Source organism: Cygnus olor, chromosome 3 (assembly GCF_009769625.2).
Source record: "Cygnus olor isolate bCygOlo1 chromosome 3, bCygOlo1.pri.v2, whole genome shotgun sequence".
Taxonomy (NCBI): domain Eukaryota; kingdom Metazoa; phylum Chordata; class Aves; order Anseriformes; family Anatidae; genus Cygnus; species Cygnus olor.
In genome coordinates, this window is record NC_049171.1 from 37,312,495 (window position 1) to 37,336,217 (window position 23,723).

The 23,723-nt window shown below is 40.5% G+C and overlaps 1 long non-coding RNA gene across 1 annotated transcript; it reads left to right on the forward strand.

The window, feature by feature from the left end:
• Window positions 1-349: 349 nt before the first annotated feature.
• Window positions 350-16,783, forward strand: LOC121066803. The gene is made up of 3 exons (XR_005817964.1): window positions 350-451; window positions 15,302-15,462; window positions 16,677-16,783. It is a non-coding gene; the product is annotated as an uncharacterized LOC121066803 (long non-coding RNA).
• Window positions 16,784-23,723: the final 6,940 nt, after the last annotated feature.

A 23,723-nucleotide genomic window follows, 5' to 3' on the forward strand; every position in this document is an offset into this window, starting at 1 on the left:
GAAAGAATTCAAAAATATTTACAGTTCTTTGCTTTAAAACAACATCATCTGGAAAGGGAGAAACCTGGAAAGTGTTAATACTACAGAGGGCTGGATGCAGCCATGCCGAGGGTAAGGACTGTGCACAGGAACATGGCTGGTCCCCAGGCCCCTGGCACGAGAACCGTGCTAGGTAGCACTGAAGGAGAAGCTCAGAAGGAGCCGGGGAGGGCTGCCGTAGCTCCTTCTGTACAGACACACCAGCTGAAAAAACTTGAGAATGAACTAATTAAAAAGGCACTTCCAGCAAAGTCAGGCTGCAAAGTCAGCTCTTGGAAAGCTGGCCTCCTGTTTTGTAGACAGAGAGTTGTCGTGATCTCCTTGGAGCTGCATCCTGGCTTGGTATGTGCATTTCTAGGTCTCCCTTGAAACAAGCGTGCTGCATCAGAGGAGAGCAACAAAAGACGGTGAGGTAAGACTGGGATACGTCGGTAGTTTTCGCCTGAATTATGGGATTGGATGAGGTGGTCTGGAAGATGTGACAATATAATAATTAGGGTACACCAAGGACTGCAGGTAAGGCAAGGGCCCAAAACTTGACTGGGAAATACAAGGTCAAAAATAAGGACAGTTTCCCAACTATGAAGTCTATAAGCATATGAGGCAATCTCAGAAAAAAAGTGAGGTATTTAGGGGAGTGCTTGAACAAGAGAGGACAACGAGCAAAGTAATTTGCTGGAGACACGGTATTGCGGGGGTGTCCCAGCAGATCTCTGCTGTTCGTATTCTATGCGCTAGAAACAGAAACCACAGTATTTAGGCAACTGCTTGGAGAGCAGAATATTTGTCTCTTCCTTCAAATGCTGATGTAGACGACAGCTCATGCACGTTCAGGTTCAACATTTTGATAACGCTGGCATGCATCTGGAAAAGGGACAAAGAAGGTGTTGCACATCACAAGGCTGGCACATCCATTTGATACTGGTGAGGGCATGCGTGTATGTGCATGGGGAGGTGGGGAAGGCGGATGTTCTGGCTTGTGTAGAATTGGCTGCATGCCTCATGCTCACACATGCAGATCATCGCAGCCTGATGCATAAATCCTCCTCCAGCTTATTTATAAATGTTTCCACTTAAGAAAATTAAAAAAAAAAATTACAATCATTCATTATCTTTTCCAGCTTCATCCTTTCTCTCTCTCTCTCTCTCCTTTTTTTTTTTTTTTTTTTTTTTTTTTTTTTGAGGGGAGGGAGAAGTGCAGGCCTTTTGGCTGAAAACAAAAATGGGAGAAGACAGAGAAAACAGCAAAGACGTAGCATATCTATGGCTTAGTGGATCTGTGAGCACACACACATTTCCTACTGGACGGCAAGCTCCAGAGGCAAGACAGTGCTTATTTGAAGGATGTTTTATCTGCTGCTCTTTCCCATACCTGTGCTTAAGGCTTGACTCTAAAAGAGGGATCTAAAAGAGGACCTCCCTCCTCCCCTCACATGTGGGGAGCTCCCTGGCCAAACTAACCATCCCCACTCTTTCATGTCCACTTGGGGAAGTATTGGGCTTGGCTATGCCCAAAGGCAGATCGGGGGCCTCGGCGTTTTGCCTCTCCAGCCCTGTTTCAGCCCTTGAGTAAGGAATGCAGCAGTGGTTTCTGCTCAGAGCCCTGACGCAGAGAGCCAAGGCTCGTAGCCTGCCCTGTGCCGAAAATCACGGGACTATGCATTATGTGCAGGTTATTAAAGATTCTGCTTACTTTACAATGGTCTGTTAACAGCTCTAATGTCTTTAACATGTGCAGTCCATTGACTTTTAAGTAACGTTTTATTGAAGTAACTGCCGTGGTTATTAGGCAGTAAGATTTACGCTTCATTTTCAGTCCTGAATCTGGAAATCTGGAAAAGAAAAATAGGAGGAAGCGAAACAGAGGGATGACACCTACCAAGAGACAGGGAAGGTGCTGTCTGGGGCACTGTTCAGGGTGCAGCCACAAGGCACCATCCCCAGGTTGACCAGGAGCTGCACGAAGGGCTAACAGGATTGATGCACAGAGCAACCTCCTCCTTAGTGGAAATCCAGCACAAGCTACTTTCTTTGCCCCCCTTAAGTATGAAATAATATTTGCAGATGTGAACTGAGGGAGAGGTTTGTGGCACGTTTACATCGCAATGCGGTTTGCATTAAGGAGCTGGCACTTGACTTTTGCTCATTGAAGAATTAACATAAATCTTAAACCTTCATAATCCACTGGCACTGACGGCAAACGGGGTGTTTGAATGTGATGCTGCATGTTTCTACTGGCTCAGTGTTTTAAAGGCTCACATCTTGCATAAATTTCTTTTTAATGCAGAATGAAACTTTAAAAATACCTTGTTAAGCAATGGCGGTCAGTGATTTTTTTTTCCTATCTGCACTTTTATGGAGGGCATTTTTTGATTCCCTAAATTGCTTCTTTTAGTCTTGTCCTTTCTCTGAGCCACCACTTAGGGCTGGCTGGTGCGCCCTAGAGTTGCAACTGCTTTCACGGTGCTTTCTAAAACCAGAGATAAGACATTTTTGTACATTTATGGTAAAACAGAGATTGCAGCCCATTGGCTGGTCTTGGCCTGCCTTAGTTCCTTTGTTTTCAGAGATGTAATCTCTTCTTTTTCATCCCATCACCCATGTCTGAACTGATGGAAGATGATTGTCTGTCATACTCCAGGCTTAAGTTACTAGCCTTTCAGCTGCACAGAGGCCTTGAGAAATGCACTAATACATTCACAACAGGAGGAAACTGCCAACAGAAACAGATCCTGAACTGGTTCCCAAACAGGATGACAAAAAAAGTCCACTCAGACCACACACAATCCCTCTGCTTTGCATGTGGGTCCTGTCGCACACGCTTGCCTTGACTTTGCTATATAAACAGCAGACAACTGAACTCTTTACGTCGGTGCACAAGAACGTATCCATTTTAGTGAAATACTGCATTTAACTCAGCACCTCCAAGTTCACCCCTGTAGGAGTCTCTGGTTCTTGTGAAGATGTTCTGCACCATTTTGTAAACACCACTCCAGCCTTCTTTCAAGAAAGTCCCCAAATTCCAGAGGCACCTGCGCACACATTACATTTCCTATAGCTCTTAGGAAATCTTTGATCTCAGGCTACTCTTATTTATATTACTGTGGCTAAAACAAAGCAAAAACAAAACAACAACTCTGTATTGAAGCTATAGAATAAACCCAAATTGTTCTCTTTAAAGCCATGATTAATCAGGCTGTTTATGAAAATACGGCTTTGATGATGCCACGCATTTAAGGCAGGCATGCAGTTATTTGGAAGGAGAATTTTCCAGCATTGAGTGTTTTCTTCAGCAGGCAAAATAAAAATCCTGGGAAAGAAAAGTCAAGTCTCTGTGAAAAAGGGTGAAGAAATCTAAGTTGCAGAGGCACAAACTACAAGAGTCTAGAGCCTGACGTACCTGCAGAGCATCACTCTGTTTCAGACTTATTGTGAAAGCACTCCATCATGTACCCTGTGAAGAAAAGTTTATTATGGGCTGAAAATGCCTGGCCTTTCTAAATTCCCAGCCTAATATAAAGCCTCTATATAGGGGACTTTTCCAACACTGGATAATAGCCTAGCCCAACACCTTTAATAAAATCAAGGTGACAGACCATGAAAACATTTGCTTCAACACTATAAGCAAATCTGATACTGTTGCTGAAAGATGCCTCAAGGCATCTGTACAAGTCTTCAAGAGAAGTGACGGTGGTGCTAGTATGTGGGGGGGCTTCAGATCAGCAAACCCAGAGCTCCTTTTGGACAATGGCTGTAACTTTGATATTTTAAACTGCCTAGAAACACAAAGAGCCGAGCCCAAACCTCATGTGAAGATTATGGGGCAGAAATTGTCATTTAAAGAGAAAAAATATTTTCCCATTAAAATTTGAGTGTTTTTTAACACTCCGTCGTGTGAGAGATGTGGTTTCATAAATTAACACCGGTAGAACATGAAGGAATCCAAGAAACAAGCATGAAATTATTTCGCACAGCAGTTCATGGCTCACACTTCATCAAACCTGGCACCAAAAGGGTAAGATATGTAACTTCACAACTAAGTGTGCATGTGGGGGGAAGATGGCTACTACAGCTCACTTTTGTTACTTGCAAATGCTGTTTACCCTATAAACAACTAGAGCTACTTTTGTAAATCCCTGGACAGGAAGCTGGCAATAATAAACCTTAAGCTGAATTCAGGGTTCTTTTGGGACAGGAGAGTTCTCTTTAGTTAAGCCTTTTGTGTTAAAATCTAGGCCAGATTTATTTCAAATAGCTTCTTCATTTTTCTGCTTTGTTTCTTAAATCTATGCACCCAACTTCAGAGCTCAGATAGCTTTTAGATTTTTACTAAGATCTTTCAGAAAGATCCTTCCTGATTATTTTCTTTTTATGTCATTTCAGTGCATGTCTGCCATCAGATAATATCATAGCTAGATCTGTGTTACGTAGTAGAGGTGAGACTGACATGGCAAAGTGTACAATGAAGCACAGGAAATACAACATTAAAAAAAATCTAAAATCTATTTTAATTTCAAGCCAGTTAACAGTCAAAAATACACTGATTTGCAAATAGGAGCTGGGCACAATTTTTCCTAATTTGTGCGGTGTGGTTTAAAAAAAAAGGCTCAGGGGAAACGAGGGAAGGGAGGATGAAGAACTGTTCAAATGGGTCTAGAATTGTAGTTTTGCATAATCAAACCAATCTTATATGCCTCCCTTTTTTTTTTTTTTTTTTTTTTTCCACAATGAGACAAACAATTAAAAACTGTATAGTTCTTTAGAAGAAAAAGAGCAAAATAGTAATCTGGTGTGCTAAGAGCTAGATATATAATGTACTATGCAGCGAGGGGTGTGCAAAATGCTAGCACAGGATGGCCTTTTGCATTTCATTATTCCAAGATTTGTTGTTGAAGAAAGGGTGGAAAACAGAATTATTTAAAAAGATGTAAAACACAGCTGAACTTTCTGTCTTGAGACCACTATGAACTTAAAATTCAGCCATGTGTAACAAAGCCCCACAAGACCTATAAACTCCTTAACTCCCCCTTAATCAGTTTTTTGGGAAGTTTTAAGAACTGCTTAAGTCTTGGGCTGCTCCTCTGTGCAGAGATAATGTGTCCCAGACAGAAGGTAAATTGCAGTAGGTACACTTCCTAACCAGGAGAGAAATTCATCATGTGACATACCAGTACTTCCCATCTATTTCCAGTTTCTGGAAATCTCCTTTTTGTTCTTTGAGGACTTAAAGCAGTATAACAAAGTCACAAAGGGTTGTCTGTGTTACAATAAGGAACCGTGGCAATAACCGATCATCTCAGTTTTGGTTTAATAGCCTGGGATCACCTTCTTGCAGAAAACAATTTAAGGAGCACACAGTCTGCCCGTAGCCCTTCATGCCCGGTGTCCTGAGGCAGGGTGAGGTGGGATGGGACTTTTGGCATTTTAGGCATTGACAGACTATCCCAGACCGCTTGCCTCCTCCACTTATACCTTCTTGAACTGTGACGATGGTGTCAGAAACTTTGCCACTGGGTTTTCCTGCCGTTGCCATGAAATCATAGATGTGGAAGGGGTTAAGGCACCTTTCCTGCTGCCTAAAGCACGACAAACATTTATAGCTGGAATATATTTATAGTATTTATGTATGATGGGCACTGCTGCACTGTATGCTGGTGCTCAGAGACTTTGAGGCTTCAGGTACTTCAAGGCACTGCTGGAGTCGGGTGAGCAGTTGCCGAGCCGTATTCCTCCTGGTACTTGTTAGGGATAGGCTTAAATTCTATAGCTGTAAATTCTCCCACCTCTGAACCAGGAAGCAGGATACGGCCCTTGATATCTAAGATGATACAGATTTTGTTCTGCATTTTTAATTTAAAACATCATCCGAATCTTCTGTTCAAGCACCATGTGTATTAGAAGTGGATGTGTCTCTTTTTACCCTAAGAGCTCCAGTTACTTCTAATCTTGCTCAATTTTCTGAAAATGAGAAGATGAAAAGAAATGCTACCTTTTTATATGATGGCAAAGCATTTCAAGTGTTTGAGCAGCCATGCCTCTTCACTCACCTGGAGGAGGCGTTTTATTTTTCCCTTCCACTTCTTTGTGGTATCAGCCAGCACAGGGTCCTGCTCTGCACCTTGAACTGAACACTGCAAGATCCAGGGGCAGGGAGCCATCATGATTTTCATTATTTTAATTCCTTATTAAAATTTTATTCTGGATTGAAAGGAGACTAGAAAGTTCTTGGGTCTGGTTTCATGTCTCCATTCCCTCGTTTGTTATTTTACTTAGCTTTGAAAATACAATATTGAAACTGAGGTACAGCGGGGTTGCTATCTCTTTACTTATTTATTTTTAACTTTCATTAGCTCCTTCTCAGTGCTGTGATGTTTAATGGCAAACAGTTCAGGCCAGCTTGTAACGCAGATTAGGGGAAAAGAACAAAATAAGAATGACAGCTTTTTAATGTTTAGAAACACCTCAAATCAAACATGCTCTTTCTGGTATTTTTTCCATCAAAGCTGCCTGTGGATTTTAACAAGTGACAAGCTCAGTGCTGGGAACAGCTGAAAAGTCTGGAGACATACATGCCTCGGTGTAGTCCCTGGTGCTACGCATTGCAACAGCTCCTTGAATGTCAGGTCAGAGCTGGCTTTTAAAGCTCCCTCATACGTATTTATACATATGACGTCCTGTTAAAATGCAGAACGAGATTTCACAGTCTATGGGAAAAATATGCGTTGGGAATCCTACTGAAATGACTGCTTATAGGTACAGGCACATGAGCTAGAGAGGCAGTTTATAACAATCTACATCACTTTCCGTAGTAACTTTATTTTGCAATGTGCTTGAGGAAAGAAAAGGAATAAAAGAGAGTGGAAATAGCCTTTCCTATTTGGACATTTCTATCAGATGTTTTATTGCTTTTGAAACTAATATTACCAATAAAAATATTGCTTTAAAAAAATTATGTTGCAGTGGTGAAAGGTCTAGCATGAGATATTTTAAATGGTGAATACACTGAATGATTTACTCCCTCTTTTCCTCAAAAACATAGTATGTTATTTGTCCTTAAAACACAAGATGCAATCTCACTCATTCATTTTTAAAGAAAACAACCTTGCCACGTAAAGAGGATTTACTCCACAGTTACTGGTACAAATGAGCTGAAAAACAGTTTTTTAGACTTAGCAGAGATCAGGTATAACTTTAAGTCAAATACTGTTTTCCCTGTTATTGCTATAAAAAGCACGGTTCATGTTCTTGTATTTAAATAAATTGCTTGACGCAATGATAGTTCAATAAAAATTAAAAATAAAAAAATATATATATAAAACAAACACCAAAAAAATGCTCCCCTGCTAGGGTTGGTCTTTGACTTGCCTGGAGCCAGAAGGAGATTTTCCTGCATTTCCACCCACGGAGCCGGGACAGAAGCTGCCGACGGAGGCACTGGGAGCTTGGGAAAACCAGACCATGGCATGAACTTGCTTTAAGATTACGTTTAAAATTAAGCCAAGCACTACAAGGCCATTGAATTTCATGAATCTTTTCAAACATCTCAAGTGTTTTAGAGAATGCATTAGGGGGGTGTTTACAGATTGGGGTTCAGCCATTCCATATCCCTAAAAATTCTCCCAGCACTTGGAATTAAGGGGAAAAAGATCTTCACTTAATGTCTAAAGAGGTTTAAAGTTGTTTTTAATATTTTTAAAAAATATTTTTAAAAGACACAACAACTAGCGAGCTTTTTGTCACACAAATATTTATGTAGAAAATCTACATTAAAAAATGAGAAGTCAGCGTCTTGAAGAGGTCTTCTTTTTGCCTGCACAGTATCAATATTTACAAAGGAAAAAATCATGATAATATGAAGATTACCCTTTATTTTCTAGTATGTTCATACAGTTCAAACATCATCTGGGACTTAGAGCAACAGATGAAAATCACAACACCAGGGCAGGGCAACCAAATGACTCTGCAAAATCATTGTATTAAGTAGTTTTTACCTTGGTTATTTTTACTAGCTTGATGTAAAAAAAATCTTACTACACACACACACAGAAACAAAGAAACGACATAAAAAATTTTGTGAAAGATGAACTTATAGCTAATAAATCCAATGCAATAGCTCAGGTATTTCTTCTCAAGTTAGGTTTAAAAAGATGCTACTTTTCAGTAAAATATCTGGGAACATCACAATGCCAGAGAAACTGCAGATAAACCAGAAACTCGCGTTCATTCACTGGTCTCACCATGTGGTGGCAGCCTAAGGCATGTGTTCACCAGGCATTTCCATCTTTGTAACTGCAGACCGAAATAAATACCCTGCTCCTTCAAATGTCGCTCTACTGGCGCTTTCCCATTGCAGACAGCAAGGGACTTGCTTGTAAAACTACACAGCAGTATACCCGGTCTCCATAAATGCTGACAACTCTTTAAAAGAAAGGTGAGACAAAAAGTGAGAGGCAAAAACAACATAGGCACAGCATCCAAAAGCTGAAACGAATCTACTTATATAATTTTTGAAACACCATCAATACAGTGCCTTCATTCTCTGTTGCGGTTTTGTTGAACATTGACCAAAATCTTTGTATAAATTGTATAAACCATTCCCCTTCTCTCTCCCCACCACACCCTCCCTTTTCATTTTTCTATTTCCATGTGTTTTGCTACTTTTTTCCCCCTCCAGAATATTCCAGCTCAGACACAAGCTACTAGCAGGCTCGCAGCCTTTCGTGTGGAGAAGGCCTGCTTTATGCACTATGTCCTATTCCTGTGTAGTTTTGCGACTGCTCTCTGTGATAATTTTTTTATTGCTCTGTTTATTTCAGTTTTAGATTCCTTGTGAAAACAGTTCATGGAATGTAACAAAATAAATAAATAAATAAATAAATAAAATGTTCCTTCAGTTTTTAAACATCATGATGTATGAGTACCATCTTGCATTAGATCTCAGAGAGAGAAACTATTTATAATTGAATCTGCTCATTTTAGGACTTCAGCACATGGCACGCCTGCAATATCTTTTTCTTCAGATACACACTTTCCCCCTTTCTGATTCTTTAGCCTTCATTGGGCAAACTCACTGCCCCTGTTCATCTTTCTGTCTGTGTAACTTCTATATAACAGTCCCCATCTTAACTTCATGCTCTTCACTCAGATAACTTCTCCCTTCATCTAGCATTGTGATAATCTTAGTGTGTTCAGATTTATGCTAAACATTCCTTAACTAAATCGTATACACATATAATTCATATAATTCTTTGAATTCCATTTCTGTATTCTACTAATAGACCCTACTTTGATTCCTTGAATCCTCATCAGTGCTCACTGGGGCAAAGAAACAAAGGCAGTTACAACTATCAATGTATGATCAGTTACTGGCCTGCTTACTTCACCTCCTTCTTTCTACTCATTAACAAAAAGGTTAAATAACCCTAATTTGCTCAGAACTACACTGAGCACTTCTTCTCTCTGCTCTAATTCAGTACAAGCTGATTTAAACCATCCTCTGATTTTTTTTTTGCTCATGGCGCATCACTCAGTTTCCATTCCACGTGACAATAATCATATCCAAACGAAAAAGAATTAAATAAACGTGACGTTTTGTGACACGCTGTATCAGATGCTTTCCAAAATTAAAGGAAACCACCCACAGCTTGGGAACCCCTGCTAGGCACATCACCCCCTTCTTCCTTTGAAGCCAGGAAGATGGACTTGGATCCGTGGTGGAAATGTCACGATTCCCGGCCTGTCCTTGGTTCCAGGGTGAGCATGTCATGTGTTGCCCCACACCTTCATTTGTAGGCAGCTAAGGCAACCCTTTGATGAGTGGGTGTGTGTCTGGCTCCACTGTCTGCCTCAGTTGTGGAGGATCGGTGTTGGTACCTGCCCTTGGCCTGGTGTATGCCCGTGCTCCTCCATGGTGTGCTGAAGCTGGTAGCAGTTGCCACCACCTCGGGTTCCCTCAATGAATGAAAGGGACACAAAAAGGGTCACCGCTGAGGTGTTCAAAGTGGGGGAATGAGCTCTTTCTGGTGGCAAAGGGGCCAGGGAGGGAAAGAAGCCCTGGTCCCCACTTTGGTGATGCCAGGGTGCCCGCCGAAGGGAGCTCCGTGCTGTGCTCTGCCTCGCATGCGTGCGGCTCAGCCGGCTCTGTACTTCCAGTAATTCAATCAGGACAGTCACGTCGTAGCCATGTGGAGTCAGTTACCGAGTCACAGTGAATTACTGAGGAAAGGATTTCATAATTAAAAAGGACAATAAAACGAAGAGCTTTCCACAACAGTGGAGTCCAGACTTATAATGATGACATACGAGAAACAAGAAAACAATTACATTTGGGCTTGGTTTAAGGCCGGGCAGAACCTCTCCAGAGGAGAGCCTGGTCCTGCTCTCTCCCCAGCAGCCCAAAGAGGGCCAGGAGAAAGGGGTGAAAAAGAATGAAGTGAGAATGGGAAGTCAGAAGGAAGATGTCCCCTCTCCCCTAGGTGGTTAGACTGGGAAAGACAATGCTCTGTGGCCATCAGATGGAAAGTAAGGCCCAAGACTCGGTATCAGCTGAGGGCTTCAGAGAGGAGGAGAGACTTATTTAGGAGAAAACACGTCTGTGAGGAGACATGAGGAAAAGTAATGTTAGCAGTGAACACTGTTAACACAGCAAGTCTCCTCCTGGACTTATTGCCCTTCCCCATGACACCCTATGGAAGATTATTTGAGGTATTGTCCAGCTTCTTGTGCGGTGCCTGTCTCTGTGCTATTCGAAAGCCTTTGTGCCAGCTGGCTTCAAAGCAGTGAACCGAATGACTTTCCTGGCAGGGTGAACAACAACAGCACAAAAATGTTAACAGGGTTGGACTCAAGCTGTCCTGCAATGATTTGCTTTCTGCCTTGTTCTCCAGACTGCCACATGGTCAGACTTTCCCTGAGGGCACCATGCCAGGACCTCACCAATTCCTCACAGATTGAATACTGTTCTACCTAGGCACATGTGGTTGAAGGCACTGTGAAACTTGTTTGTTCTAGGCCATGTCTTTTCTTCAATGAAGAAAAAAAAAAAAAAAAAAAAGATTAGATGATGTTAGCTGGTTGCTTTGCATGTAATAGCCCTTTGCTGATTGTCAATACATTAGTAGAGTTCTTTTGAAATGAAAAGTCTTGGCTGTTTTAAGGTCCCTGTGTGTCCTACATGCAGTCATCTGCTGCCTGGGACAGAATAGCTGGGACAGCTATTCACCTTTGGAAGCTATCAAAACTTCCATATGCAGTAGATGACAGGGTGTTACACATATCAGAAGATTTACCTGTTATCCCTGCCTTCTGTAATGATGAAGAAGGCAAGGCCTCTCAGTTCTGTCTTCTAATATACACAGTAAGGTTGTTTTTTGTAAAGTATTCTGAACTTCTACAAATGGAAAACATTAATGGACAGTTATTATTGTGATGCCCCTCAGAAGTCATGGGGTACACATAGTTACACTTCAATCCATAATAAAAATACTGGTTTTGTGTGGCAACATCTGCTTTCTCCTTTGTTTCCTGGACTAAATGAAAGCCCTCATTTGAAATCCAAATCTGGAATTAATCCTCACTTTTGAGATGAAAAAGAGGTGAGTTGTCTCCCTATCTGACTATTAGTCAACAGGGCAAAAGAGGTCATTCGCTTCTTCTCTTGATTTGCCAGATGGATAATTCCTCACAGTCCTTTTCATATTATTGGAGACCATCCTACCAAGTTGAAGAGCTTACCTAACAACCAAGAACATAATGGAAAAAGGTACCTCTGTAAAGTGCTACCAAAAAGACAAATGCTAACTTTACACCTACCAGACTGAGACAGGAAGACAAGGGAGCTCGGTACTGTGTTATTTAAAGGGAGAAAGGCCACAAGTTTCAGAATTTAGTATGTCACACTGGAGGCTCTGAACTGAAGCATTTTCAGGTCTGGTACATCCAGATGGATACTGTACTCTGCTTCAATGTTTGTTCCTTCATAAAGTATCGCTAACATCATGAGTGAATAGTTAGCCTGATTACTAATTTCTTTCTGAATTTCATAACAATATTGCTTTGTTGATGGTCTCTCAGTTACAGTCCTCAACCATTCTCAGTAGTTTCCATGTAAAAGTGAGAAAAAAATTTCCCATGTCTACAGTTTTTTGGTATAGAAACATATAATGAAGCATATTTAAATCATTCAGTAAAAAATCAAAACACATGTAAACATGTTTTTTGCCTATGTAAACGTATCAATGTATTACCAAGGTGGCTTTCCTTAGACAAAAAAAAATAAAAAGAGAGAGAGAGTAGATTTTGGATCTGAGTGCTAAGAGTCTTACACAATTAAATCTCTCACTGAATTGAGAGTTTAACTCCATGGTGGTTATTGCGACTTGTGCTGTTGGGTGCTACTGGGTATGATTCCTGCTGAAATCATAGCCTGAGTTTTTTTCCAGAAATTTTAGTGTATTGGCAATTAATTAAATAGAGCAAAATCTCCTTCTGCAGATCTTCCCAGGACATCTTATTAATGCCAATGGAAGTGAACTTTCACCCATGCACAGGAAACGCATTAGGCTTACAAAGATAATGCAAGATGTGTGAACTGTGCAGAAACGAGGGTTGATTGTGGTGAAGATAGGTTTTTCATCTAGTGTAGATCTGCAGTCACTGCACTTTCTTTTGTAGTGTCACAGGTAGGTGAATCCAAAGTGAAACACAATGAAAGGCTTGGGTCTGAACCAAGTCTCACTCTGAAACCATCAATCAGGCTTGGCACACACAAAAGAGACCCTGGCTTCAAGTATCTCAGTGAACCTTTTCAAACAGCAGCTGAAGTTCACATTTACAATAAAACACAAAACCAGGGGAATATTGCATAGCTCTAATGATAAGTCCTGTTGTTGATGACTATCCACCTGTGGATGCCTGTCAGTTTGGTGAAATGAATGATACTACTTTGTCCTATCCCACTGGGACAATAGTTAGAGGTTTAATTGTATTAAAAGATATTATGTTCATTTCCCTGCCCTCCTGACGCAAGAATTCAAGTTGATTCTTATGTTTTGAGCTGTTGTCACACCTTAACAATTGATAGTAATTACCTGCTTTATAGTTCCTTTTCCAGATGCTCTGTGAAACGACACAGTACCTTTAAGTTCAGTTTTTAATATCCGGTAATTCTAACATCTAAGTGAGAAAAAGTGTATAGCAACATACAGTTTTCTCCTTGATCTCATGGACAAGCGTTGTCTGAAGACTCTGAAGCATTTGACAATGCATCCTTTTCTGGATCAAAGAAAACTCACATCTGCCTCTCAGCTTGGTACGGTCATTTAAAACATCCCCTCCCTCCCCCGGCTCCAGAAAACAACTCTAACACAAAACCCATACACAAAATCTACTAGAATTTGTACAAATTAATTTTTGTTGGCATTTAAAGCAAATTCCATTGAACTGACCACAAATATTTGAAATCTCTCTCCTGGGTAATAGTAGCACAATGGGACTGGAAAAGGAATAGTGCACACCTGGATATACAAACTCTCCAAATCAAAGGGTTAAAAACAAGGGATCATTTGTTCCGAACAGTTACAAAAAAACACATTTACCAAACAGCTGCTGTATGACTTGAAACAAAAGCTTGTTAAATGGCAGGTTTTAATGCAAAAATATGGGGGGGGGGGGGGGGGGGGGGAAGCACAAAACATCTCTGATCTCCATGTCCCTTATAGCATTAATCCATCTTTTCCTCACACCACTAACAGCTCAAGAATTCAGAGTGCCTCCTTTTGCCCAACAAGTTTGCATCGCTCTTTCAAATAACCGCAGCTGACAAACACGGCCAGAATTGAATTATGTCAGCTTGCGCCTGCCGTTTCCCCATTGTTCATTAGAGATAGAAGGATATTAGTGCCTGGTTTGTGACCACTGTAGTTAAACACCTTAAAGCCTATAAGTAAACTTGCCTGTAAATCAAAAAGGCAGAGAGTTTTCTCATTTCATCAAGTGTAGTTTTACTGTCTGCTGTCACCACAGCTGTCAGCAGGATGCTTAACTGCTCTAATTGTCTAAGGGCTCATTCCCTCACCCTAACTAATTGTTTAGATCTGCTAATCTGCATCCGTCATCTGTGAAGGGGCTAAAGCTGTTCTCATCTCCCGGTTTATAGGAGTCAGCTATAGTGAGTCCGTAACAAGATCTATAGGGTTTACCTACTACCCTGTGGCGAGATTATTGTATGCAATTGGGTAAGTGATGCTGTCTTGTGGGCTAGTGAGGATAAGGATAAAATCTTTAGGAGATGGTAAATCACAGCAGCTACCCAAACTGTGACTTAAGCAAAAATAATAGCACAGTAAATGGCTTCAGTCCTGCCACACAAACCCAACTAGGAATGGACAGAGGGACTGCATCAAAACTTTATATAACTGAGCTCTTAAGCAGATCTTGCTGTATTTGTCATGTGTATGTGCTTTTCTTTTAAAATTAGGTATGAAAAAATAATTATGTGAGTGTTGTGTTGCTTCTGTATATCAAATCCTTTTAAAAATGATTCATTCTATTTCAAAGGACTTTCAACTTAATTTATTTACACAAGTTTCATATAGTGTATAGCACTTTATTCAGTCAAATGTTGATCAGAACCCATTTATTTAAAGACCCCTTTGTGCATAAACATATGGAATGCTATTGTTTTGTGGGTTGTTCTTTTGTTGTTGCTTGTTTTGCTTCTGTTTTTATTTTAAGTACCCCCTGGAATCAAGGTTTAAGATTCTCTAGGATTTTCTGGTCACTATATTAAAATTCCCCTTCAGTTTGCCAATTATTTGTTATAAATAATATTGACTTGAAATTATCTAAATTCTGTAAGCAAGATTCTGGCTTAAGTGAGGACCAGCCCCCAATCAGCAAATCCTAGGTTGCTTCTGCTACCAGTCACAATTTACTGGCTGCTTATCCTACCTTATGGTACTAGTGTAGATGAAAGGCTTGATCAAATAACAGAAAGTTTGTTGTTGTTGTTGTGACTGTAAGTTAGCATAATGACTTATTTACCTCTATGAAACCTGCCTGTGGATATTTCAGTCTGCCTGAATGTTAACCATAGTTCTCTGTGTGGGTCTATTACACAGCTTGGATCTCTATGTGAAATTCATAGCAAATATTTGATCTGGATAATTGTCAAGTAATATCCATTCTCTTGTTTTACCCTTTTGCTTTTCAGCCTTAACCTCTGATGTTGTTTGTCCCCCTTCCTTTCTTTCCCCCCATCCAGGTGCCACAGCTGCCTTGCTGAGGACGCTAAGCCACGTTGGAGAAGCCACGTGTGGTCAAGCATCATCATAGCTCTGCTGCTGGCCACAAAGGCACTAGCTACCAGCTGCATGGATGGGAAGGCTCCTGCCAGGCTGAGGAAACACACAAGTGGTATTTAAGGTATGTAGTCGTTGATACCCTGTATTTCTCCTGGTAAGTATGGGCAATTGGAAAGTTTGTCTCCAAGGAGCTTGCAACTTAGCATGTGTAGATACAGTGAGCTTTATATGAAGAGGATGCCAATAACTCATAAAATACAGTACCGATAGGTTTCTTTTGAAAGACTAAAGCTTAAATTGAAAAGATAGGCAGAGGACAGAAGGAGAGAAACAAGAAAATTCCTGTTTTACAAATGGATAGTATAACCTCTGAAACCCCATACTTATAACACTTAAAAATTAAGGATAATTCTTTAAAGTTAGTCAGTTAAAAAATCCCTCTATAGACAACCAAAACAAGTAGGGTTTGCTACATTCAGATCTTAAGTGAAAAAGACAATGTAAGGCAAAGGGGATCCTAATCTCTGCACTTCAGCTAAGTTCTTGAAGTGTGATGGGATGACTTTTGCCCTAAGAGATTAACTGAATTGGTCTCACACAGGAAATCTATGGCAGAGCCAGGAAGCAAGTTTACTGCAGAGTGTTACTTCTAAGACAGGACCCCATAAAATCAGTAGCCATCCATAGCCAGGAGATGACCTGTCCTCTGCTGTGTTCACTGTTTCTCTATGGAGTTTTATTTTCAGGGGAAGTGATTACAGCCTACTCTGTAAGACCTCATTCCTCATTTTATAAATGTTCAAATCTTAATAAGAGTACAATTATGAGAAAGGAGGTTTTAAATGAACCAAGTCTGTGCCAAGTAGATGAAGGAATCTTTGAAGTGATCCCACCTTTGATTTACGTACTGACTAAACCTTGAGTTTCAATCTAGATTTCCTCAGCAAATCTCTTAAATCAAAAGTTTCATTGCACTGCATTTCAGGAATTAATCTGACTGTGAGACTAAGGGGAAAAAGTTGTACCGCAGAACAGTAAACCGCTGTAACTCTGAAGTTACACTCGAACTAAGAAAAAACATGCTTTGCATTATTAGCATGATAGGGCTTTAGCCAGCCCACAGCTTCCTTCCAGCTCTTGGCCTGCACCCTTATTCTTGGGGAGGTTTCTGATTTGGGCCACATGTTCACTGAAATGTGTCCTCTCTTCAGGGCTGAGTCACCAACTCCAATCAGCCTAACAGGGATGACAGAGCAGTGTTTTAGATTGAACTTAGCCAAATATTATTGATATATTGTGTTTCATAATTATTTTAGATCTTCCTTTTCATTGCAGTGGAGATGCGTTTTGCCTCTGCAGCCACACAGTGCCGACATCTCAGGTATAATGCTTCTTAGAGAGTCACAAGGTGGCCTTTGGTCTCTTTTCCTTCATGAACCCAATTTAGCAGAGAACTTAAACAAACACAAAAAAGGGTCCCTTGTCAACAAACTACATTGGGCAAGCTGTGCTTGATCTCAGGGCAGTAGACCTGAGCAGTGAGCCCCGTGCTGAGGGCTGCAGACTAATGAGCTCTGTTTGAGCCGATTGCAGTGACTCAAAGTGAGAGTGTTGAGTTTGAGCTCCTTCTGGCAGAGGAAGGACTGGGGGCCCAGTCTCTCTTTGCCTGGCAGAGTGCCCTGACCACCAGGGTGGCATGCAGAACATGATCGATGCTATTTGGATAATGGGTCAGAAAGAGCATCACAGGAGTGAATTACACTCCTAAATCCAGCCAAAAGTTTCAAACCTTAAATCTTAGGCATGTTCATCCAGGATATAGTGAAGATTTCAAACACAGTTACTCTTTTGGGGTCCTCAGTGTGTTGTGGTTGTCTCCAGCTCTTTTATGAAGCCATTTTTCCTATCCTTGCTCTGTGAAGTCTTCTTCCAGAGCTGGGCTCTCCAGTGTCTGGCTGAATCTGATGCTCCACTACCTCAGGAACCCATGAGCAAAATGATGGTGATAACACTTACAAATTAGTCAGTCACTGAGATGAAGAAAACCACGTAGGAATCAAAGACTTGTATCATTCAGAAAGTAAACAAAGTTATTTTTAAAATAACTATTAAAGTCTCTTCAATTAATATAGCTGGTCAATAAGTCTTGCAAAATACTTTAATAATTAGCTGTGCCAGTCTTGACACCTGTAGGAAATGGCAAGAAATGTTAACAGTGTGTATGACTAGACCATTACTTGCCATTAATTCTAACCAACAGAAACTTTAAAATACATTTTATAAAATGAAACAGTCTATCTTTAAGAATAAAATCAACTTGCTTCCATCAGATCCAAGGTCAGCTGAGGGGAGACACAGGATTATTTCCAAGAGAGGCAAAGGAGTGGTATGTTCAGTGAACCAGATGTCCTCTGCTGGGGCTGGTGGAGGAGAGGGATGTCAGCAGAGGAGAGGCAGGCAGGTGCAGGAGGAAGGAAGGCTCTCTGTAGGAAGCCCTGACCAGCCAGGGCCAGCCTGACTGATGCATGTGTGTAAGACATCTAAAGAGAGACTGAGCAGTGAAAGGTGAACTTTTTCCAGAAACTGTGCAGAAAGTGGCCAAACAGGGTTGTGCTGCTGAGCTTGGCGTGAATGGTATCTGTTTCTGCTTTCCCTGGAAGAGAGTAGTTTATGTAGTTAGTAGTTATGTAGGGCATGTAAAGAAATCACAAGGAAGGGAAGGAATCAATAGGGATAGGGGTCTTTTGGCACAATAAATAAATAAATAAAAAATAAAAAAGACTGAATATTATAATTGAACAGACTTTGATCAGTGGTCAAACTGAAAAAAATGTTTTGTGCCATTCAATTATTGGAATAAATGCTGAAGTTATCAAAGGAACATAGTAATCTCTCTGGACTATGCTATCGCACTATAGACATAAGTCAAGCTTCTCTCTGATTTATTAAATTCTGCTCTTCTGTGAGCAGAGCTTCTCTTAAGCATTCACTGCTCCTTGACACCCTTTCTCTTAGGAGTGTCTAAATGCAATCAGATTTCTTTTCAAGCCTTCTCGTCTACCACCTGCTGTCTTCCAAACTGGTCAGTGTCTTCAGTTATTATTACTGTGAGAGACGCTATATAATAAAATTGAAATGCATGAGAAAAAGAACAACAACAAAAAAAGATAATGGCTAGAGCAGTTGTGACATACCAAGTGCTTAAGGTTAACAGCAGCTTTATATTCACAACTCCGTTGTGCAGTGGCTTCTGTTACACTGCATACTGTTTGTATGCTATTAATGTTACATACATTGCCTAGATGAATGAATGTTGTTATACAGTGTTTATTCTCTCTCAGCTTATAAGTCCCTGGATATAAGTTTCCATGACAAATGAGAACATGCTTGAGTGACACAAAAACAGAGTTTTCTTTAAAATGTATTTGCACCCATTTCCTTATATTTTAGTAGCAGCAAGTATATGATTGATTAGAGGACTGTTTCAGATGTTTTATTTTCTCATGTGCAAATTCAGAGTTATTAATTATAATGTATTTAAGAGTCACAGAGGAGTAGGGGAGAACCTTGGCTGCATTAGCCAGTAATATCTGTTGAAGCTGCAGGCTCAAGCTAAGCTTGCAGCTCTGGTGTCTGTAATGGCTTCTGTTTGAGGAGTCAAGAATAACTGTCTCCAGTCTGAAAAATATGGGAAATTTTAAAGTGCTCTTGCCTCATTTATATATACATATATACATACATACTTAAATTTGAATCCATACCCTATATACCTACAGGAAGCACCTTGTATATGAAACTGCAACATGGAGGTAATTGCAGAGGACTTGAAAGCTCAGCTTTTGACAGAAAAGTTCTTTTGGTGTCTTTTTTGGCATCCCTGCCTATGGCAGGGGGGTTGGAACTAGATGATCTTTGAGGTACCTTCCAACCCAGGCCGTTCTATGACTCTTTTTCTCACGAATCAGAAACATGGTGGTCCTAGAGAGCCATGGTGAGACTGCCTTGCCTTGGCAGATCTCGTTGTCTATCTGGGGGAACCAAAGGCCTAAAACACCAGCTATACTGCGCCATCTGCAGCTCTGGCTGCAGATACTGGCATGCTCCAGCTTATTTAGCTTAATGGATCTCTTCAGCTGAGGTGATCGATACCACTCTGCAGTCTTGTTTCACTGCTACTGCTCCTTGGCTTTTCCTCTTCTGCACTCAGCCTCAGCTTAAAACCAGCAGGGAGAGTGAAAGGTGTTCAGTGACCAGCATTTGTAGAGCAGATTGAGTCCTGCTGCTCTTTAATGTGTGGAACAGGACCTTAAACAATCATCTGAAGATAAATACATCATCAATGGAGATGAGAGACTTGTACCAGCCTACTTTCTTATTTTTGCCTTCTTTGGTTTCTTTCTGAGCAGCAGAAAAGCACTAGTGAAAGCCAACAGGCCCCAATTCAGCCAAGTGTGCTCTGGACTTGCTTAAGTCCCCCTGATTCACTGGTGTGTGGATGCTGGATGGAGGGAAGAGTCTGCTGTGGGCTGAGTCACTGTCCTCAGCAGACCTGGTCCTTTCTACGGGGACAATTGGCTTCATCACAGATCTGAGCACTGGGGTGTTCTTACATGATAGGTGTTTAGGTCTGTGTCTGTTCTAGCAGTTTATTTCTTATTACATTAATGGCATAGCTTTGTGTAAATAAACAAAGTCTTAGTTTCCTGGGAAAAATGATGCTTACATAGCACTTACAGTTCTCAAAGAACTTCTGTTCGATCTCCACACTAATGTGGTTTCACAAGAAGACTGAGATTATTTTATTGCCCCAGGATGCCAGGAAATTTTCATTTGACTTCCTCAGATCTCTAGGATAAAAGTGGGACAGTAAAGAAAAGAATTCCCTTTGCTGTCTTAGATTTCTGTTCTTCAGGAAAATATGTTATGTTTTCTAAGATCTGATATTCTGTAGTTTATTTTTAACTTAGTGACAGTATTATTTTACTTTTTTTTCTTTTTTTTTTTCTTTTTCACAGAGGAATATCTTGCCCTCTGTTGCTTCCTGTTCCTGGCCTTTCTTTATAGGCTTCTCTTTCTGTGAAGAGCGTAGGTAATTCTTTTCCACTTCACTAGTTTTATTCATTGTACGTTTGCTGGAGTCGTGTGCAAGGTTTGGTGTTGAAAATGTTATGCCATGGCTCACCGTTAGGTATCATGAGGTGATATCATGAGCACTTGATGAGGAACCACACATCTTCAAAACACAAAATCCCAAAACTCCCAAAGCAAATCCAAGCCCAGCATTTTAACACAATGTGAATTTCAAGAGCAACTCACTCCAAAAGTTTTTTCTTTTTTTTTTTTTTTTTCTCCTTTTCATCCAAACCAGGCTCAAATGGGACAGAGAGAGCCAGGCACACCTGACTGCAGCCAGGTTTGCCTCGGCATCACAGGAGCATTTATGGCATTTGCTGTGGGAATAAAAGGCAGCGGGGAGCTATTTCTCATGCCTTTTACTGCTCTTCCAGCCACAGAGGATGCTCTTTTCTACCTTGACACTAGGATCCACAAGGAGCAAGGGCAGCAAGTGTAGGAAGCAGCAGGAGCATTTCCATCAGAAGGGTGATGGAGGCAGGATGCATCACTGCTCACTGGCTTAGGCCATTTTAAGGTGGCATTGTATTGCTGAGGTGATATAAAGTAGTCTTGGAGAAACTGGCTCCCAGGCTTACCAACACTTGCTCTTTCTGTAGGTTCAGAAAAAAACGAACAAACAAAACAAACAAACAAAAAAAACACTATTAAAGTAGGGCATGTGTTTCAGAGGTGGCTTGGGAGAAAAGATGAGATACTGAACTTAAAGAGTTTGAAGCTTGGTTGTGGGTTACTGTGAGCTGGGATATAACTTTTAGAAATTGTATGGGTCACCAACATGAAAATACCTCTTTTTTTTTTTTTTTTCTTCAGCTAAACTGCATTAAAACAAAGGTTATATTGTTCTAAGTACTATCTCATGTCAGCAGTTACTGGGGTAAGTCAGCGTTTGTTCCATTATTGCTTATTCCAGGCAAAAACTGTATTTAGCTAGAGAAACGTCTTCTTACTTGGCAAGCTTCTGGATCTCTGTGTACCCTTCTCCTAATTGTCAGTTCTTTATTGAGATCTTCACAGACAAATCTCCTGTATTTTTGGAGGTGAACGCTGAGGACAGCTGGCTACAGGGAGCAGTGTGTGGGCTGGGTGAGTGAGGTGATGGTGTTTCTGTTTGTTTGTTTGCTTTGTTTGCTGTTTTTGTTTTATTTTTGTTTTGGAGGGTAGGGTGGGTGAAATGCTGAGGAGCAAGAGTCTCTTCTGTGTCTGTTCCTATCCACTGAGAAATGCACAAAAGTAATTGGCATGAGGCTAACAGAAATAGTCATGGTTGTCCTTAATTCCCTTCCAAGGATAATCAATTTGCCATTGTCCCCATCAGGCCCGGAGTTAGCTCAGTGAGGAGGGTTTCCGACAGTCCCACTCACGGGCTCCAGACGGAGGCTTTCAACTTAATACAGCCAAAAAGGCTTGCAGGTCAGTTTCTTTTACAAAAACACACTTTTTGTTGACTTAAACATTCTCCTGCAGCTACGCTTTGCTCCTGTGTGGTCACTTACCTTGTGTCCCAGCCCCAACCAGAACAAATGATGTATGGCGAGCTCATGAGAGCTCAAGAGAAACACTCTGTTCCCTATGACACGCCAGAGCCTTCCCCACGTGGCTCCTGCGACGGCATGGTGAGGCAGATGAAATCTCTGGGACACAAACCAGTCTTTCTCAGTGCTGGTTCTACGTTGTTAGGTTTCCTCCCATTTCAAACATCCATGTCTGTTAACATAGTAATACACTGACTTGACGTCTGGACTTTCGCAAAGGCATGCGAGACCAACACCTTGGGAAGGGAATAGGAAGGCATGTATGTGAGTCATGCACTTTCTTTTTTTTCTGATTTTTTTTTTGCTTGGATTTTGTTTTTCCACCTTTTGTATAGTCTCTTTTCTTCATATATCTGGTGGATTATTTACAGATAAAAACTAAACTGTAATACTAAAAATTCTGTCTCTGTTTTCACAAGCCTTTTGGTAGCTAAATTGCACATGAAATGGAAATCCCAACTTTTGCCCTTGTAATAACATATCTAAAATCCATGTCAGGCACTAACTGCTTCAGATTTTATTCTTTTGCATACCCCTCATTTGTACACAGAAATGTCTGGATCATCTCCTGTCTCCATCCAGATTTAGTAGCAGAGTGCTGCAGTGGGACTTCTCACTGTAATACTGAGCCTTCCTGCACATATTCTGTTCTATTGATTTCACTGACATCTCATTAAAAGTTATTTTCATTCCTCTGTTTTTAAGAAATGTTAATAGTATATTAGGTTTGTACTGCTGAAGGGACTCTACACAAAAATCTTTGACAGTAAGATTGATAGACCTTAATATATTACTTACCAAACTCTTTAAAGATAATATTACTTTTCAAAGAACTAGACTTCTTCCAAGCAACATCTTTTGCCCAGCCATCTTGTTATACAAACATGTCCGTGGCTTTGAAATGGAAATAATTTCTTCTAAATAGCTATATTTTGATTTCCCTGGGCCCCATAAGATATGTCCCTCAATTCTTATGAGGGGGCTGAGTTCAATATCTTGCATTTCTCATGTGCTGAGTTACGATCTGATCTGGTTTTGCTTCTTTATTTTTTTAAACTTAGAAAACATGAATTTTTTCACTGTACAAATGAAAGAAGTATCAAGCGGATACAGTAAAAAGTAGAAAAAAAAATCTTGTCAGAAAGCGATCAGTTACCTCCTTAATACTTAATGTATATATTTTTATATATATATATACACACATATATAAAAACCTCAAAATATTTTGACAATCAAATTTTGTGGTTTTAAGGTGACAGACAAAAGATCTTTCCTATTCCAGATGAACTTCCATCACAGAAGGCTAAAATCTTAGTCAGGTTATAGTATTAAGTATTACATTACTTTCTCATGTTAACGTTTGTTCAGACATATGTTCTTTTCTTTCAAATCTTGTCAGACTTCGTATGCCGTTTTTATAAGACAGCCTTGACTCTGCACTAAACCATGCCACTAACACGTTACTTAATCTAACTGGCACATTGTAAAATTTTACACATGCGCTCATCCAGATAATTACACAATTAATTTTCACTTAGTACGGCTGAAACGGGGATAATGAAATTTCCACTGGTGTACTGTTACGTCCGGGGGTTAGGGGTCAGCTTCCTGTTTGGATAAGGGTGAGTTTAAAGAGGATTTCTGACAGTCTCCTTACTTCAACTGAGTCTAAAAACATTGCAATGGAATTTCAATTTACAGCTAAGTTCAATGG